This window comes from Hemitrygon akajei, chromosome 10, assembly GCF_048418815.1.
Source record: "Hemitrygon akajei chromosome 10, sHemAka1.3, whole genome shotgun sequence".
NCBI classification, from domain to species: Eukaryota; Metazoa; Chordata; class Chondrichthyes; order Myliobatiformes; family Dasyatidae; genus Hemitrygon; species Hemitrygon akajei.
This window is the reverse complement of record NC_133133.1, coordinates 35,080,014-35,100,325: the sequence shown is the minus strand read 5'-3', so window position 1 is coordinate 35,100,325 and position 20,312 is coordinate 35,080,014. Positions and strand designations below refer to the sequence as shown.

Genomic DNA, 20,312 nt, shown 5'->3' with positions numbered 1-20,312 from the left:
AGAGTTTAATTTGCATCTGGGTATCTTCTACTTCTCCTGGGTGCACTTTAACAGCAGATGTTCCAAGTTGAATAGTGTTCGATTCTTCAGCTCAGACATCTCCTCTTTGAAGGGAACAGGAAAGAAAATAATTAAAGTAAATAGATAGTGGTGTTGTGGAGAAAGAGAGATGTGGCTGGAGAGAAGAAACGATTCAATGACATAATGACAGCCGCAGTCCATGACTCACCACAGCAAAAACATTGTTTGTGTAGAGGGCTGTGCAATGGCAAAGTAATGTTTCAGAGGGAATGAGAAAAAAAAAATCAGTCATTTTACTCATTTCCTATCCCTCCAAGCGTCCTTACAATTGAGAGCTGAGAGCATGGTAAATTAATTTAATATTTAAAGATTTTGAGGAAAATTGAAACACTACGGAAGTGAATTGTTTACTATGAAATGGGATGCAAATAGCAGGGGACAAGAATTTAATCATTTGGAAATTAGAAGTAAATGGGGAAGTTATACATAATATTATTTTCATCCTTGGCCAATACAGCTGTGGAGCTAGTGATGCAGAAAAGTCAATGAAATAAGTAATGTAAATCCAGTCAACAGATAACTAGATGCTTTTTCTTGATATTTTACGGACAGGGAATTTAGTTTGAAAATGATTTCTTGTAAAAATACTTCAATGTATATATTTTTTATTTAGAGATAGCATAGTAACAGGCCCTTCCAATCCAACAAGCCCACACTGCCCAATTACACCCCTGTGACTAACTAACCTACTAAACAGTACATCTTTAGAATGTGGGAGGAAACCAGAGCACCCGAAGGAAATCCATGCAATTATGGGGAGAAAGTACAAACTCTTTACCAATAGTGGTAGAATTTGACCCAGGTTGCTGGTTCTATGCCACTCTAAGTAATTAACCTAAAACCAGAAGAAATTCTAATACATTAATTAAAATAAATTAGTATCATTCAGCACTTTACTGCTTCCAAACATTTCTTTCAAATTGTTTAGTAATGTGATCAACAGATATGTTCAGGAGAATATTTGCTTAGAATAGCACGGAAAGTTAACTGTTCTTTGTTCTTTTGGTGGATTAAAGCTTGCTGTTTTAATGGGTAACCAAGTCATCTTTGAATTTAGCCTCTGGCAGTCATGATTACAGTTGCCATTAGTAATTTCATACAGTGATTTCTAGGTTCAATCTCTCTACCTATCATTCCTTCTTTAAGGCACTCCTGAAAACCAGTGTCTTTGACAAAGGCTTGAGTCTTCCATTCACAAATTTGAAAAGTGCCATACGTCAACATTTTATTGTGGTTCTCAGACAGTAGAATTCTGCAATCTAATCACATTTAATCCTCAGAAGTGAGGTGGCAGCTGAACTCCAAGGTACATACCAAGGATTATTCCAAAGGCAAGAGATTAAGCCTGGCAAAGATTATTCATGAGTCATCATCATTAAATCATTATCACTTTACTGGCAGTGGGAGTTTACCATGTACAAATTGGCGGTTGCATTTAATACATTAAGATTAAGTTTAAAGAGTGACATAATTGCCTGTAAACCACTTGGATAAATCATGAAACATACCATGTAATAATTTAATTCTACCTATTACAGCCTCCTAACCTGTCTGATTCTAAAGTTCTTTCAAGTAAATCTGAAAAATATGTGAGGAATTAGAATGTACTCACCTGCTCTGTTTTAAAGTACAGAACCACACCTGTATAGATAGATAGATACTTTATTCATCCCCATGGGGAAATTCAACTTTTTTTCCAATGTCCCATACACTTGTTGTAGCAAAACTAATTACATACAATACTTAACTCAGTAAAAAATATGATATGCATCTAAATCACTATCTCAAAAAGCATTAATAATAGCTTTTAAAAAGTTCTTAAGGCCTGGCGGTAGAATTGTAAAGCCAAATGGCATTGGGGAGTATTGACCTCTTCATCCTGTCTGAGGAGCATTGCATCGATAGTAACCTGTCGCTGAAACTGCTTCTCTGTCTCTGGATGGTGCTATGTAGAGGATGTTCAGAGTTATCCATAATTGACCGTAGCCTACTCAGTGCCCTTCGCTCAGCTACCGATGTTAAACTCTCCAGTACTTTGCCCACGACAGAGCCCGCCTTCCTTACCAGCTTATTAAGACGTGAGGCGTCCCTCTTCTTAATGCTTCCTCCCCAACACGCCACCACAAAGAAGAGGGCGCTCTCCACAACTGACCTATAGAACATCTTCAGCATCTCACTACAGACATTGAATGACGCCAACCTTCTTAGGAAGTACAGTCGACTCTGTGCCTTCCTGCACAAGGCATCTGTGTTGGCAGTCCAGTCTAGCTTCTCGTCTAACTGTACTCCCAGATACTTGTAGGTCTTAACCTGCTCCACACATTCTCCATTAATGATCACTGGCTCCATATGAGGCCTAGATCTCCTAAAGTCCACCACCATCTCCTTGGTCTTGGTGATATTGAGACGCAGGTAGTTTGAGTTGCACCATATCACAAAGTCCTGTATCAGTTTCCTATACTCCTCCTCCTGTCCATTCCTGACACATCCCACTATGGCCGTGTCATCAGCGAACTTCTGCACATGGCAGGACTCCGAGTTATATTGGAAGTCTGATGTGTACAGGGTGAACAGGACCGGAGAGAGTACGTTTCCCTGCGGCGCCCCTGTGCTGCTGACCACCGTGTCAGACCTACAGTCTCCCAACATTGCAAATGAGCTGGCAAAACGTGCATTGTATATAACATCAGATAAAATAGCTATGAAAGATTTTGAGGATGCAAAACAGTAATCTAATTTTTAGGTTATTATAAATATAGTACTAAATTTGATGTCTTTCTGTAAATTGTTAAATAGAAAAATGGTATCAGAATCAGCTTTAACGTAATTGGCAAATGTTGTGAAATTTGTTGTTTTGCAGCAGCAGGAGCTGCACGCAAAGAAAAAAATGAACTGATCTTAAATGGATCATTGCATCCAACTGAAAGTCTAGGGCAGTAGTTTGCAAACTGTTTTAGGTTACCACCCCCCTAGCTTCCAGAACACATCCCCAGCGTACCACTCATCCTATCTGGCTATAACATAAAAATAAGTTAGATTTATGATGCACAGAGAAAGGAAATAGGAATTGAAAATACAAAATAGTGACAAATAATTGCAAAAAATATTCAAATCTGTTTAAAGCTACAAATTAGTTTATTTATTTATTTATTTATTTATTAAATAAAGTTAAAAGCAATTTTCCTCAGCAATTTAATAATGTATTTTGTATTCCAACTGTTCACCACTTCTTTGCTTTGCACCTTGGGTGGACTTGGTGAACTGATATCAGCTTTTCAACATCAGGCTGGGCGTCACTCAAAAGGAGTCTCGGATCTCCCCATTCAGTAATTTGCAGATTGATTTGTTGCTTTGAAAGAATTTGGACAACTGCATTGAATTCATGCTCTAGCAAATTTAATGACGATGGAAAGACAATAATGAATATCTTGACCTTTTTCCACAGTGTAGTATAGTGTTCAGTGATTCTACAATCAAAAGTCTTGAAATCATTTCTTGAACCTTGGCTTCAGCTCAAAGTTATTTTGCAGTGAGATTGGTTCTTTCTCCATCCTTCCTGTTAACTCTTCATTAATGGATTTATTCCCCCATCTGGAATTTGGATAGAGAGAAGCTCTTGTAATCTCTGAAATGCCCTTATGCAGCTTACCCAGATGGGCACACTATCCTTCAAGACTGTCATCTGGTATTCCTTCTCTCTCTTCCAAATCAGAGAGGCTCAGGAATTGAAATAGGGTACAATGGCCATTGTTGCACTTAAATGGGGTTAACTTGGACAGAAATGTGGAGATGACTTATTTGACATTGATAAGCTTCACATTATTTCTTTGCAATTAAAGATGGATTTAATTAAACTTTACAAATAATTCTGACAAATAAGCAATGTCATGCCTAATATTCCTGAGTTGGTTTCAAAATTAAGCATTCAAAGAGTTTATCACAGATTCAAAATGCACATAAAAGCATTTCAGGCAGTTTCCTTTTGAGAGCCATTTGGCTACTGTGCGCAACAGCAAGTGTTCAAATTGTTTATCATTCTCAGTACAAAGTTCTGGAAATAGTCTAGAATTTAGAGACTTGATTTTATTTACCACTGTATTAACAGTATTTAATCATTTGTACAGGCAACAATTGTTGCCTGTGAATTACAGTCAATGATAAATATGTTAGGTACAGCTTCTTTTAAAAAAAAGTAGAAACCCAGAGGAGGTGTCCTGTCATTGGTGGTGTGCCATCTGTTGCATAAGCAAGAATGTTGTTGAGTGGAATGTCGTTCTCTTTGAAAAGTTGCTCAACAACCCAAAATATTAACTCCCTTCATATCTGTTTCTTGTCCCTTTGCAATTAACAACACTTGAACCTTCTTTTATTCAGCGAGCATTACCAAGAAGCAATTTCCATTACCTGGCAAAGTTGACTCATCCAACTGCATAGCAAACTCTGTTGTCTTAACTGTGTTGTACATGTCTTCCACACTCTCAGACATTTTGCCTATTCATCTTTGAATAGAATTGTCACTTAATGGAATTACTTTAATAATTTGATCTAGTGACTTATGCAAAACTGTCCTCAAAACCTCCCTTGCTGCTGGCAGAACTAGTCCTTCTCCAATTGTATGGGCTTTCCAGATTTAGCAATGAGCAGTGAAATGTTGTATGAAGCACACAAACCATCACTGTTTTGATGTGCAGTGCTAGCAAGCATGTTTTGAAGTGCTTTTGGTTTCTGAAAGCTTTGACATAGTGAACAAAAATAAACTACCGTAAGTTCTTGCTTGTCTCAGAATGTATTCAGAGTGTATTATTTAGATGCATATCATATTTTTTTACTGAGTTAAGTATTGTATGTAATTAGTTTTGTTACAACAAGTGTATGGGACATTGGAAAAAAGTTGAATTTCCCCATGGGGATGAATAAAGTATCTATCTATCTATCTATCTATCTATCTTCAACTGTTCAAAGAGCCTGGATGGTTTCATTGCCTCATTTAAAAAAAAACAATCACACTACAGAGAACTTGACTGCTATTGGTTGCTTGGTGCTAGTATAAATCCATATTTGAGATACTCCACAAAATGCAGTCTATACTTCATTTTTGTTTGGTCTGCTTCTGTCTTTTTCATTATGGATTAGCATCCACAGTGAGTGGCCTTTTATTTAAGTCCCATCTTAAGCATTGTAATCAATAAAGGGGAAAGTATCATCATAGCTCAAGCAAAACCTGACCCTTTGCCTGAAAGTACATTAAGAGGGACAGTGGTGGCTTCTTTCCAGATTGTTCATGATACGTCAAATACAGATGTGTCGCATTACTTTTCAACAATTAAGATATGTTCTGAGCAAAATCTAAGAGAATTGTGGGTTAGCAAGAAATGAGGTGATTACATGTTCATTGTAATCAGTAATGAGGCATTGAGGATCAAATGCCTATAATAAGTAATTCATTTCATAACTTAAACCTTTAATCCCTCAAATCATGGAGTAATCACATGATCTTTTTCCCTCATATTTTGGAAATCAAACATTCAAAGTAAATTTATTATCAAAGTATCTACATGTCACCACATACAACCTTGAGATTCATTTTCTTGCAGGCTGCTCAATAAATCCAATAACAATAAAAGAATCAATGAAAGACTGCACTAACTGGGCAGACAACCAATGTGCAAAAGACAACAAGCTGTGCAAATATGAAAAGAAAGAAAGAAATAATAATAATAAATAGGCAATAAATTTTGAGAACATGAGATGAAGTGTCCTTGAAGGTGACTCTATAGAGTTATAGCTACTTCTTTGAGCCATAAGACAAATGAAACAAAGAAGTTTTGAAGACATGACAGAGAACAAAGTGAGAAAAGATGATGAGGGAGTTCCAGAAGATGGGATTGTAGTAGCTAAAAAAAAAATCTTCAATTGATAAGCTTCATGAACTGGGAAAGCAGAACAAGCTGAAGTCAAATACACATAGGGAAATATAAGTGGAACAGATTGGCTGATAAGGGGTGAAATGAGTCCATAGGGAGAGCTTGAAGTGTGTGATTTTCTGCTTTGTTTGATTCACTGACAAGATATGTCTAGGACATATTTATGCATTTCAGAGCAGTATGATTGTGAACTATTTCAGTTTTCCTTTGAGCACATTCATTAAAGAAATAGAAAATTGATTAAATGGATATTTTAGCAACCTGGGGAATAAAAACAGCCAGATGAGAGAGAGGCTCTTTTCAAAGGTGAAAGAAAGTGGGCTTTGAGTGAAATTGGATATGAGATAGGCAGTAGAGGTCAATATTCAGGTGTTAAATAAGATTTACTAGAGAAGAGAGCTGCTTTTTAACAGAGGAGGGGTGTATCATAGAAACAATGCTATATTCTTATTATACTTGTTGCAGATCTGTTTTTGCTGGATTTCCATTTTCTCTGCTGCAGACCCGTATAGTACAACTAAATAATGACAGCGCAGATGTGTTATTTTAAAGCTGCTCTGAATTGAATTGAATTGAATGATCTTTATTGTCATTATACATAGGTAGAATGAAACTCTGTTTGGCTTCCTCTCAGACAATCAAACAAAGCGGTAGATGAAAACAAGACAGTAATAGAAAAACGGTATTAAATAGATAACTAGTAGAAAATAAGTTACAGAAGCACCAGAATTTCACAGTAATGCTCAAAGTGCCATTAGTGCAAGTATTTGGGTCCTTGTGTGTGCTCAGTTTCAGTCATTGTTCTGTGGGAGTGGTGTGATGGAGGCCACAGCTCTGGGGTAGAAGCTGTTCCTCAGTCTATTTGTTCTGGTTTTTAGTGTCCTGAACCTTTTGCTGGACGGAAGCGGGTCAAACAGGGAGTGGCCGGGGTGTGTGGTGTGTTGTCTCTGCTTATGCTGATCGCTTTCCTCCTGAGTCTGCTGGAATAGATGGTGTCCAGTCCTGGGAGCTCCATCCTGACAATTCGCTGGGCCGCCTTCACCACTTGATGCAGGTCTTGTCGCTCAGCGGCTATGCAGCTATCATACCACACTGTGGTGCTGTTGGTCAGGATGGTTTCAATTGTGCTTCTGTAGAAGTTAAGCAACAGCTTTTGTGGGAGTTTGGCCTGTTTCAGTTTTCTGAGGAAGAAGAGTCTTTGTTGTGCCTTTTTTACAAGCATCAAGGTATTGGTGATCCATGTCAGCTGCTTTGACAACATAACTCCAAGGAACTTTTGGTGTTCCCCACTTTCCACTACCTCTCCATGTATATGGAGGTGGGTGTGTACTCTATCCTTTGATCTCCTGAAGTCAGTGATCATCTGTTTTGTTTTATAAGTGTTAAGGACCAGGTTGTTGTCCTTACACCACTTTGTCAGATGATCCACTTCGAGCCTGTAGGCTGTTTCATCCTCTTCCGAGATCAGGCCAACCACTGTGGTATCGTTTGCAAATTTAATTATGGAATTGGAGGTGTAGATGGGGGTGCAGTCATGTGTGAAGAGTGTGTAGAGCATAGGGCTCAGCACACAGCCCTGCGGGGTGCCTGTTTTTCAGATGAGGGTGGTGGAGGTGTGCTTACCAACTCTGACTTGCTGTGGTCGGTCTGTGAGAAAGTCCATGACCCATGAGCACAGGGGAGAACCAAGGTCAAGAGTGTTCAGTTTGCTGACCAGTTTATGGGGGATGACTGTGTTAAATGCAGAACTGAAGTCCACAAATAACATCCTCACATAAGTGTTCACTTCCTCTAAGTGAGTCAGAGCAATATGGAGGGCTGTTGTGATTGCATCCTCTGTGGAGCGATTTGCCCAGTAGGCAAACTGTAAAGTAAATATATCAGTAGCTTCACCACATTTTGACTTCTTCTTGAAAAAGGCCCTTATGCAGTGATCATGTGCGGCTAGTGATAAATGCGTGATAATCATGTTACCATTACTGCATTATCCACTTTAAATGTAGCAAATATTTCCTTTGGATCACCAATGCTTAACCACAGTGCTTGAGGTTTCTTAAGCAAGAAACCTCAAGCGTAACTTGCAGCATCTTTTTTAAAAGCTGCTTTGAAATTAATTTTAGATATAGAATTCATAAACAGTGAAATGATAATTTCCTGGGAGATGGTAGCACCTGACGTACTATAGAACTAACACTGCTGTTTCCTTTAAGACCAAAGACATTTCTGAAACATGATAAGTCAGCAGATGCTGGAAATCAAAAGCAACACACACAAAATGCTGGAAGAACTCAGCAGGTCAGGCAGCATCTAGGGAAAAGAGTTAACAGTTGATGTTTCAGGATGCTTCAGGCTGAGACACTACTTCAGGACTGAATTTCTGGTTGTGTACTAAATGATCCAGCTGGAGCTCATAACAATGGGTTTAGAACCCCTAGTATCCCAAAACCAATGCAGAAAAAGATTCTATATTGGTTTCCCTATCTGTCCAGTATAATATTACCAGAGAAACTGAGTAAATCTCCCTGCTGTGAATGAGGTAAGTAATTCTAATGTATAAGCAATTTGGGCAGCACCTAATGCCTACCCAGTGTGGAGAAAGATGATATATTTTTTAAATTAATTACCTAGTTATTAATGCTTTTTAATTGATCATATGGCTTATGTGATTTCTGGATGTTAATTACAACTTAATTACTTGTAAGATACCATGGGCCTGAAAATATACAAGATTCTAAGCAACAAAATTGTGAAATGCATAAGATACGAGATAGAGAATGCTGTAGATCAGGCTTTTCTTCCTTGGTTGCTTGCCTTTATGATTGTTGAAAATCACAAAAGTGAATAGTGGTAGTTGAGAAAGAGATAATGGGGTTTAGTGAAGTATTTTGCATGAATGAAGGTGAATACACTGAAGAAAGAGGCAAACAATTGCAGATGCTGGAAAATGGAGTGATAAAAAATGCTGCTCGGGGATCTCATCAGAGTGTGCACCATTTGTGAGAGGAAGGGGATTGACATTCTAGGTTGGGAATTTGCAACAGTTCTTTCCTCATTCTGTTTCCCACTGTTTCTCTTCCTTTTATGCTCTTTTCTGCCCATCCTGATCATGAATTCACTCCCAAGACTACCTGCAATATAAAGTTTGTCTGAGAGACTGAACACATGTCTAAAGCTCTCCAAACTGAGTGGTGAGACCTCTTTACAGCTGTCCTTTAACCCAGTTCCTCTGATGCAGGGATAGTTGCACCTAAATTGCAGCAGTTTTGATGCCAAATAACAGCAAATATTAGGCGAGAGGAGAAAGGGTTTGATGCTGACAATTCCTGCAATCAATCGATTTGTAAACATGAACTATCTTGTCCATATATGTAAAAATGCCATGTACATGTGATGGAACACCAGCTGGCCAGTCGGCATCTATGGAAAGGAGTAAACAGTCAACGTTCCAGGCTGAGACTCTTCAGAGAAGAGAAAAAAGATGGGAAATCAGAATAAGAAGGTGAGGGGAGGGGAGGAAGAAATACAACGTGATCGGTGAAACCAAAATGGGGGGAGGAGTGAAGTACAGAGCTGGGAAGTCAATTGGTGAAAAAGGTACAGGGTTAGGAATCTGATAGGTGAGGACAGAAGGCCATGGAATAAAGAAAAGGGGGAGGAGCGCCAGAGGGAGGTGATCAGCCAGGAAGGAGATGAGGAGCAAGAGAGGGAAATGGGAATGGGGATTAGTGAAGGGGGGGCATTACCAGAAGTTTGGGAAATGGATATTCATGCCATCAGGTTGGAGGCCACCCAGACTGAATATAAGGTGTTGCTCCTCCAACCTGAGTGTGGCCTCATTGTGACAGTTGAAGAGTCCATGGACTGACATGTTGGAATGGAAATAGGAAGTGGAATAAAAATAAGTGGCCCCTGGGAGACCAGCTTTTTCTAGCGGTTGGAGTGTAGGTGCTCAGTGAAGCAGTCTCCCAATCTATGTTGGATAATGCAGAAGGGAGTCTCTCCCCACTGATCTCCCTCCTGGCACTTATCCTTGCAAGCAGAACAAGTGCTACAACTGTTGCTACACATCTCCTATCAGTTTCCCCCTTTATTCAGGGACCCAAACAGTCCTTCCACGTGAGGTAACAATCCACCTGCAAGTCTGTTGGGGTCATCTATTTTATCTACTGTTCTCAATGTGGCCTCCTGTATATTGGTGAGACCAGACATAGAGTGGGAGACAGATTCACCGAGCACCTACACTGCATCCGCCAGAAAATGCAGGATCTCCCATTTTAATTCCACTTCCTATTCCCATTCCAACATGTCAGTCCATGACTTCTTCTACTGTTATGAAGTAGCTACACTCAGTTTGGAAGAGCAACACCTTATGTACTGTCCAACCTGCTGGCATGAACATCGATTTCTCAAGCTTCCGGCAAGGCACCCCCCTGCCCTTCTCTTTCACCATTTCCCATTCCCATTCCCCTCTCTCTCCTTATCTCCTTACCTGTCATTGCCAACTTTTGGTGCTCCATCCCCTTTCTTTCTTCCATGGCCTCCTGTCCTCTCCTATCAATTCACCCTTTGCCAGCCATTTATCTTTTTCACCAATCGACTTCTCTGCTCTTTACTTCACCCCCTCTCCCTGTTTCACCTGTGACCTGCTTAACTCCCTGTATACCCATGACTGCATCACCATCCACAGCTCTAATCTGCTAATTAAATTTGTCGACGACACTACATTGATTGCCCTAATCTCAAATAATAACGAGGCCGCCTGCATGGAAGAAAAGTCATCTCTCTGACACAGTGGTATCAAGAAAACAACCTCTCCCTCAAGTCAAGTCAAATCAAGTCAACTTTTATTGTCATTTCGACCATAACTGCTGGTACAGTGCATAGTAAAAATGAGACAATGTTTTTCAGGACCATGGTTTACATGACACAGTACAAAAAACTAGATTGAACTACGTAATAAAAAAAAACACAGAGAAAGCTATATTAGACTACAGACCTACACTGGACTGCATAAAGTGCACAAAAACAGTGCAGGCATTACAATAAATAATAAACAGGACAGTAGGGCAAGGTGTCAGTCCAGGCTTCAGGTGTTGAGGAGTCTGATAGCTTGGGGGGTGAAACTGTTATATAGTCTGGTCGTGAGAGCCCGAATGCTTCGGAGCCTTTTCCCAGACAGCAGGAGGGAGAAGAGATTATATGAGGGGTGCATGGGGTCCTTCATAATGCTGTTTCCTTTGCAGATGCAGCGTGTAGTGTAAATGTCCGTGATGGCAGGAAGAGAGACCCCGATGATCTTCTCAGCTGACCTCACTATCCGCTGCAGAGTCTTGCGATCCAAGATGGTGCAATTTCCGAACCAGGCAGTGATGAAGCTGCTCAGGATGCTCTCAATATAACCCCTGTAGAATGTGATGAGTATGGAGGGTGGGAGATGGACTTTCCTCAGCCTCTGCAGAAAGTAGAGACGCTGCTGGGCTTTCTTTGCTATGGAGCTGGTGTTGAGGGACCAGGTGAGATTCTCCGTCAGGTGAACACCAAGAAATTTGGTGCTCTTTGCAATCTCTACCGAGGAGCCATCGATGTTCAGCAGGGAGTGGTCGCTCCGTGCCCTCCTGAAGTCAACAACCATCTCTTTTGTTTTGTTCACATTAAGAGACAGGTTGTTGGCTCTGCACCAGTCCATTAGCCGCTGCACCTCCTCTCTGTAAGCTGACTCGTCGTTCTTGCTGATGAGACCCACCACAGTTGTGTCATCGGCGAACTTGATGATGTGGTTCGAGCTGTGTGTTGCAGCACAGTTGTGGGTCAGCAGAGTGAACAGCAGTGCACTGAGCATGCAACCCTGGGGGGCCCCTGTGCTCAGTGTGATGGTGTTGGAGATGCTGCTCCTGATCCAAACTAACTGAGGTCTCCCAGTCAGGAAGTCTAGGATCCAGCTGCAGAGGGAGTTCAGACCCAGTAGGCTCAGCTTTCCAATCAGTTTCTGAGGGATGATTGTGTTGAATGCTGAACTAAAGTCTACGAACAGCATTCGAACGTATGTGTCTTTTTTATCCAGGTGGGTCGGGCCAGGTGGTGGCAATGGCGTCATCTGTTGAGCGGTTGGGACGGTACGCAAACTGCAGGGTGTCCAGTGAGGGGGGCAGCAAGGTCTTGATATGCCTCATGACGAGCCTCTTGAAACACTTCATGATGATGGATGTAAATGCAATGGGACAGTAGTCATTTAGGCAGGACACTGAAGACTTCTTCGGCACGGGGACAATGGTGGCGGCCTTGAAGCATGTTGGAATGGTGGCGCTGCTCAGGGAGATGTTGAAGATGTCAGTGAGAACATCTGCTAGCTGGTCTGCACATCCTCTGAGCACTCTACCAGGGATGTTGTCTGGTCCAGCAGCCTTCCGTGGGTTGACCCTGCACAGGGTTCTTCTCATGTCGGCCAAGGAGACACAGCGCCTGGTCATTCATAGGAGGGGTGGACTTCCTCGCTGCCACGTCATTTTCCACCTCAAACCGGGCGTAGAAGTTATTCAGCGCATCTGGGAGGGAGGCATCACCTGCACAGTCAGGTGATGTTGTCCTGTAATTGGTGATGTCCTGGATGCCCTTCCACCTAGAAGTGGCTGTGGATTAGCTGGGCATGTGCACGCTTTGCCCCTCTGATGGCTCAGGACAGTTTGGCCCTTGCTGTTGTTAAAGCTGCTTTGTTGCCTGATCTGAAGGCGGAGTCACGGGACCTCAGCAGCGCATGCACCTCTGCGGTCAATCATGGCTTCTGGTTGATACGTATGGTGATGGTCTTGGACAGAGTAACATCGTCAATGCACTTGCTGATGTAGTTGGTCACTGATGCTGTGTACTCCTCTAAGTTGGTAGAGTCACCATCGGTTGCAGCCTCCCTGAACATGTGGCAGTCAGTGTGCTCAAAGCAGTCTTGAAGAGCAGAGATGGCTCCTGCTGGCCAGGTTTTCACCCGCTTCTGAACTGGTCTGGAGCGCCTGACGAGCGGTCTGTATGCTGGGATTAGCATAACAGACGATGTTGTCTGAGTATCCGAGGTGGGGGCGGGGCTCTGCCCGGTATGCGTTGGGGATGTTTGTGTAAACCAGGTCCAATGCGTCTCCCCCCTCATTGCAAAGTCCACATACTGATGGAATTTGCGGAGCACTGACTTAAGGTTCGCGTGGTTAAAATCACTGGCGACAATAAACAGTCCATCAGGGTGTGCGTTCTGCAGTTCGCTAATAGCCCCGTACAGTTCACAGAGCGCCTCCTTAGCATTAGCACTGGGGGGAATGTAGACACCGAATATAAGGACAGAGGTGAATTCCCGTGGCAAATAAAATGGTCTGTGTCAAACTGCCACAAACTCCACTAATGATGAGCAGTGTCTGGAAACCAGCACAGAGTTCTTACACCATTCCGTGTCGATGTAAACACAGACACCGCCACCACGAGTCTTACCGGAGACAGCTGCATCTCTGTCCGAACGAAACAAAGCTAGCCCGTCTAGCTGGATGGCAGCGTCCGAAATCCCATCAATGAGCCATGTCTCTGTGAAGACATACGCGGAGCAAACTCTGTACTCCCGCCTAGTATTACATTGGAGTCGGATGTAATCCATTTTATTGTCCAGGGAGCGGACATTGGAGAGCAGAATGGACGAGAGAGCCGGCCAGCTAGGGTTTGTTTTTAGCTTGACATGGACCCCTGTCCGTTTACCTCGCTTCTGCTCCCTCAGACATTGCTTTCGACGTCTCCAACTCCGGTTCCCAGCATCAGGCAAGTCCGAGGATTGTAGGCCCATTCCCCTTAGCAACCCGACGTCGCGTAATTCAGCCAGCAGATCTTTGTGAAGGTTTGCTTTTGGGCGATCTCTGTATTGTAGTAGTATCTGGCGACGGTAGATAGCCGCTCTGTTATCCATGTGCCCTAATTGAAAATTGTGTATCAAACTTAAAATAGAAAATTAAAGTAACACCAGCTCTGAAAGGCCACTGCTGCCGTGCTATGCCACCTCAATGTCGCAAAAACAAAGGAGCTGGTTGTGGACAACAGGAAGAATGGAGATGGGCTAACCCCTATTGACATCAATGGATCTTGGGTTGAGAGAGTAAAGAGCTTTAAGTTCCTCGGCATCCACATCACTGAGGACCTCACGTGGCCTGTACACACCAGCTGTGTGGTGAAAAAGGCACAACAGCACATCTTTCACCTCAGACAGTTGAAGAAATCAGGCATGGGCCCCCAAAATCCTAAGAACATTCTACAGGGGCACAATTGAGAGCATCCTGACTGGCTGCATCTGTGCCTGATATGGGAACCGTACCTCCCCGAATCGCAGAACTCTGCAGAGGGTGGTGCAGACAGCCCAGAGTATCTGTATTTGTGAACTTCCCATGATTCAGGACATTTAAAAAGAGAAGTGTGTAAAAAAGAGCCCATAGGTTCATTGGGGACCCAAGTTACCTCAACCACAATCTATTCCAGCTGCTACCATCCAGGAAACGATACAACAGCATATGAGCCAGGACCACAGGCTCTGGGACAGCTTCTTCCACCAGGCTATCAGACTGATTAACATGCTGATTTGAATGTATTTCTATGTTACATTGACTGTTCTATTTATTATAAATTATTATAAATTACTATGATTGCACATTGCACATTGAGATGGAGATGTAAGATAAAGATTTTTACTCCTCATGTATGTCAAAGATGTAAGAAATAAGTTCAATTCAATTCAACTCAATTTCTTCCTCCCCCCCCCCACCTTTTTACTTTGACTTTCCCTCTTTTTTTCCTCCAGTTCTAATGAGTGGTCTCGGCCCAAAACGTCGACAATAGACAGTAGATGCAGTGTAGGCCGTTCGGCCCTTCTAGCCAGCACCGCCATTCACTGTGATCATGGCTGATCATACACAATCAGTACCCCATTCCTGCCCTCTCCCCATATCCCTTGACCCCGCTATTTATAAGAGTCTATCTAACTCTCTCTTGAATGCATCCAGAGACTTGGCCTCCACTGCCTTCTGGGGCAGAGCATTCCACATATCCACCACCATCTGGGTGAAAAAGTTTTTCCGCATCTCTGTTCTAAATGGCCTACCCCTTATTCTTAAACAATACTCTTTTCCACGGATGCTGCCTGACCTGCTGAGTTCCTCCAGCTTTTTGTGCACGTTTTTTTTTCGGTTTCCAGCATCTGCAGATTTTCTCTTGTTTATGATAGGACACCAGTTGACCTCAGCCTACTTTTCCACTGAATCACGCATAGAGGGATTCTGTTACTTTAAGAAGTGACCTCCAATCCGATTAGATGAGCAGTAAAAACATTTTTATTAAGGAAATAGCAGCAGCGGAAGTTTGGTTGAAGATGATGAAGTGAGTTCAAAATCTTCCTCATTTACAGTCAGTCCAAATATGCTGTCAAGCTTATTTTGATTTTGTACAATTAAATCAAAGTCATTGTAGATAGGAGTTTCCGGTTGGATAAGAGTTGTAATGACTGAATATTTTACTGATAGTGCATTATATTATTTAGAATCTATTAATTGCTATTATTTTCAATTTTCTATAAAACACTGCTGGAATCTTTGTATTTTAAATATATCTATTGTACTGAGTGAGAACAAGCTCATTTTCATTTTCATGCAGAGCTACAATATGTTCAGTATCACCTAGGTTACATAGACATAAATTAAGTGTTTAAGGGTAAAAGAGTTAATGGATGTACTCGCATGGCAGTTGCCAGAAGTCCAGTCTGAATAAATATTGACAATGGAATTGAAAGATAATCCTGCTGCTTATTATTCTTCCACTCGTGAAGAAGACATTCATGGATCAAATAACATTCAATTTCCCATGAAGTAATGCTCACTCAGGTGTCTGAGAAGTTCTGTGATTGGGGTTAACCACCTGGTATCCATCTCTTATGACCATTTGCATTTGATAGCTTGTCCTGACACTGTAATAAATGCCTATACCTCTGTGGCTCAATACCTTTTACTTAGGTGGAAAGAAATGGAAATGAAGATCCAATAAAGATTAAGTCTATGCAAATCTGATACTCACCATGAGAATTAGAAAGCCACATTTTCCTCATTTGAGAATACTGTAATAATATAAATTTGAGCCATACACACAACATGCTGGAGGAACGTAGCAGGTCAGACAGCATCAGGTCCTGCCAGAAACACCAACCGTTTATTCATTTCCATAGATGTTGCCTGACTTGCTGAGTTCCTCCAGCACTTTGATGTGATCCTCTGAATTCTTTTTTTCTTATGTTTATCAAATGAAAAGATGATTAGTGCTGAGGAAATGAAATAATTTTATTTCAAATTATTTATTAACAAGTATATTATGGATGAGTACAGAATTAGGATTTGTTTCCCATTGCAGCATCGATTCTTAATCACAACCTTGTGAGAAAACAACTGTTCAAATGCAGACTATGGTCATCACAATTTAATATCTGCTCATTCTAGTTTTTGGGTTGATCTTATGTAGTCTGTGATACCCTCTCAAAGCTTTGCTGGAAAATGGAGAAGGATGGCAATGATTCCAGAAAATTGCTTACCTCCACATTCACAAGGGCAACAATATCTGGGCAATAGGTATTGGCATCACCAGCAACCCCAGTGATCCACTAACCCCACCTGATAAACAATCTAGGATTCTTGTAGCTATATGTGGAGATTTTTAATTTTACTAATTTATGCATGATTTAAATAAAGTACCTAAGCTTCACTTACTGCCATAAGTGATCGTATCCCAAACTTCAACCACACAGGTTTGAAATGTTAGTAGCAATACAAATAATGGCTTCCATTTATATACTGTCCATTTATTGATAACATTACTGATTTTGAGACTACTGTGTAACCTTGGGCAGATTAGCGTTATACCAGAACAAGTTAATCTTATTTTTAAGAAGGGAACAATCATTTAGCTAATTTAAATTAACAAGTTGTTGAGAAGTTAGTTCAGCACAAAATGTTTCCAAAAACTTCCTTTCTGTTCTTCAATACGCACAAAATGCTAGAGGAATTTAGCAGGGCAGACAACATCTCTGGAAAAGAGTAAACAGTTGATGTTTCATGCTGAGACCCTTCATCGGGACCTGTCAAAGTCAGTTGTCTGGCCACAGCAAATGCAATGCTCTGCTACCGCCAATTTCTCCGGGTAACCCAGATGGATACTACCTCTTCTTTCAGTTAGTCCTGATGAAGGGTCTCGGCCCGAAACATCGACTGTACTTCTTCCTATAGATGCTGCCTGGCTTGCTGCGTTCCACCAACATTTTCTGTGTGATAACTTTACCAATCCTGGTGAATCAATTCAAATGAATTATTTTTATTGGACCAGAATTATTTGAGGCTTGCACTGAAATAAGTGAATTTAAGGCAAATCTTGAAATAAATTCCTCATGAAGTCTTGGCAATTTCTATGAAGATAACCTTTACCCACCCCAACTTTCTCATCCCCGTAAGCTATTGCTGTCAGTTACTGGGTTAATAGGATCTCTGGCACCAGCCACTGCAAGTTTAACAAGCTGGTTGACATGATAATGATGTTAAAGCTTTCTAACAGACAATATATCAGAAAGCAAACAGCATAATTTTAAATTATTTTTGTAACACTTAGAGGGTTCTGAATAAAAATGAAGTGTAGGCATTCTACATTAAAAATAAAGTATCACAAACAGTTCAGATTTTTAAACTATATTTTAGATTCCTTATGTTTTCAAATAATTATGGGAGGTGATTACAATACTCTGTTATGAGAGGGAGAGTTAAGTTTGGTAAGCATTTAAGATGACTTAGTACATCGTTTATCAGCGCACATAAATCTCATGTAAAATGTTCGATTTCAGAATAGTTTGCAGTGACTAATTTATAGCTTCTTTAAATTCACAACACTTCATGTGATTTCCCTGAATTACGTTGGTAAAGACTGGAAAAATCAGAGCCTGTGGAGAAGAGCTCAATCATCCACAGTAAAATTGAGATTTTTGTGGAAATCCAGAAGTTGATGTCATTTTCACCAAGTAGTAGTGTTGAATAGCAGTAATTTATTTTTCATTATCACTACATTATGTGGCAATTATATTGCTCATTGTCACTGTTCACATATTAAAAAAGTCTTCAGTTCATTCATTCTATTTGTATTTTATTACAACAGGAATAGATCTGTGTTTTATCCTCCCAAGTTCTTAATACCTTTCCAATAATGTACAAAGCTATGATTTACCTGCCACTTTAATAGTTGATGGATGAGGAGTATTTCAAACTGTTCCTTCCTGAGGGCTCCGATTACCTCTCTGTCTTTGATTAACTCTCCACTGTTCTTGGATCTTCTTGGTGAAGCCCTTGGCTACTTGAAACTTAGGTGGTTTTAACATTCCCTTTGAATTTATACATGTCATGGTTTTCAGCCAATATCTGAATTGCCTGCACTATATCCCTCACCATCTTTTTCTACATTATGGGTCTTCTGTTGCACTTTTGTCTTTAGATGGCTGTGGAGCTGACCCTTTTGTCTGAATGTGTACTGGTGTCTTCCAATCAACAAATAACTCACTTGGGGGTTAAATCAGCTCCTGGTTCTCTGGGTCATTCTTAATGCGTCATTCCAAGTGTTTGCTTGCAGAGAAGTCAAGAATCCCCTTGAATGATGGTAAAGGCGGCCTTTGGAGCAGTTTCTACCTAATGCACAATCAGCAGTCTGGGGATCATCAAATTCTACTTGAGATTCTGCCTGGGAAGGTCTGTGTGTTGTCCTTGAGACCTCAGTAATTATTTACAGAGGTGTTTCTGACGCCTGCATAGTTTTGGAGCCAGGCCATTATATATAATTGGGTGGCCTATCATTGAAACTTATCAAGTTGTAGGTGATTGGTTTCTTGAACTTCCAGTAATGGCCCCACTTCACCATTCCCCATCCCCATTTCCCTCTCTCTCCTTATTTCCTTACCTGCCATCGCCTCCCTCTGATGCTCCTTCCCTTCCCTGTTTTCCATGGCTTTCTGCTCTTTCCTATCAGATTTCCCCTTCTCCAGCCCTTCATATCTTTCACCATTTGACTTCCCAGCTCTTCACTTCACCCTTTCCCCTCTCCCGGTTTCACCTATCACCTACTACCTTGTACTTCATCCTCCACCTTCTCACTCTGACTTCTCATCTCTTTTCTCCAGTTCTGATGACGAGTCTCTGCCCGAAACATTGACTGCTTACACTTTTTCACAGATGCTGCCTGGCCTGCTGAGTTCCTCCAACATTTTCTGTGTGTTGCTTGGAGTTCCAGCATCTTTAGACTTTCTCTTGTTTGAAGTTGTAGGTTATAATGATGTCCTTTCTTAGATAATAAAAGAACATAATAGGTGCCAGTGCCTGGATCTGGGCTGTTCCCATGAGGTCTTACATCCTACAGCCATGTACAGCTCACTTCATCCTACATTCAACAGCCAACTAAACCATTCCAGTCTCACCACCACCAAGGAGTGAAAAAGAAGCCAGATATAAATTAACAAGACCGTTGAATCAGAGAAAATTCTCACTCATGTTATTGGCATAGAGGTTTTACAGGGATCATCATTACTTCCCAGCTTTTACACATTACACTTTGGGAGATGAAAGCTAAAATTCTATTAGCTTTGAAGTGTTATCTTTAGTGTTCTGTGAACCAATGTCCCAAATTCCCTCTGCTCTTTCAGATCACTGAGTCTATTTCCATTAAGTATAATTACTGCTCTTTTTTTACCTGAATGCATCACCACACACCAACACTAAAATAATTTTAGTGTTTTTTTAGCCCATTTTCTGTTATCTAATACGCCTTTAAGTGCTTTGGGATGTTTTAGCACCACGAATGGTGTATAAATGGAAGCCATTTTTATTATTGCTACTAACATTTCAAACCTGTGTGGTTGAGGTTGGGGATGGGAGTGCTTATGGCAGTGAGTTAAGCTTAAATATTTCATTTTGAGGGTTTTTATTTAAATCATGCATAAATGAATAAAATAAAATCTCCACATTTAGCTGCAAGGATCCTAGATCTTTAACTGGGTGGAAGTTAATGAATCCTGACATTGCTGGCAAGACCGGTACTTATTGCTCAAGTATAGTTGCCCTTGAGAATGTGGTGGTGAGCAATTTTCTGGAATCATTGCAGTCCTTCTCCATTTTCAAGCAAAGCATTGAGAGGGTATCACAGACTTCATAAGATCACTCAAAAACTAGAGTGAGTAGATATTAAGTTGTGATGACCACAGTCTGCATTTGAAAGCGTTCATCGCATTCT

At 41.0% G+C, this 20,312-nt stretch overlaps 1 protein-coding gene across 6 annotated transcripts in view; it reads left to right on the top strand.

Moving 5' to 3' along the window:
- The window catches only part of tenm1 (teneurin transmembrane protein 1), a 2,244,326-nt gene that overhangs the window by 1,646,118 nt on the left and 577,896 nt on the right, over window positions 1-20,312 (top strand). The gene's annotated exons all lie outside the window — the stretch shown is intronic.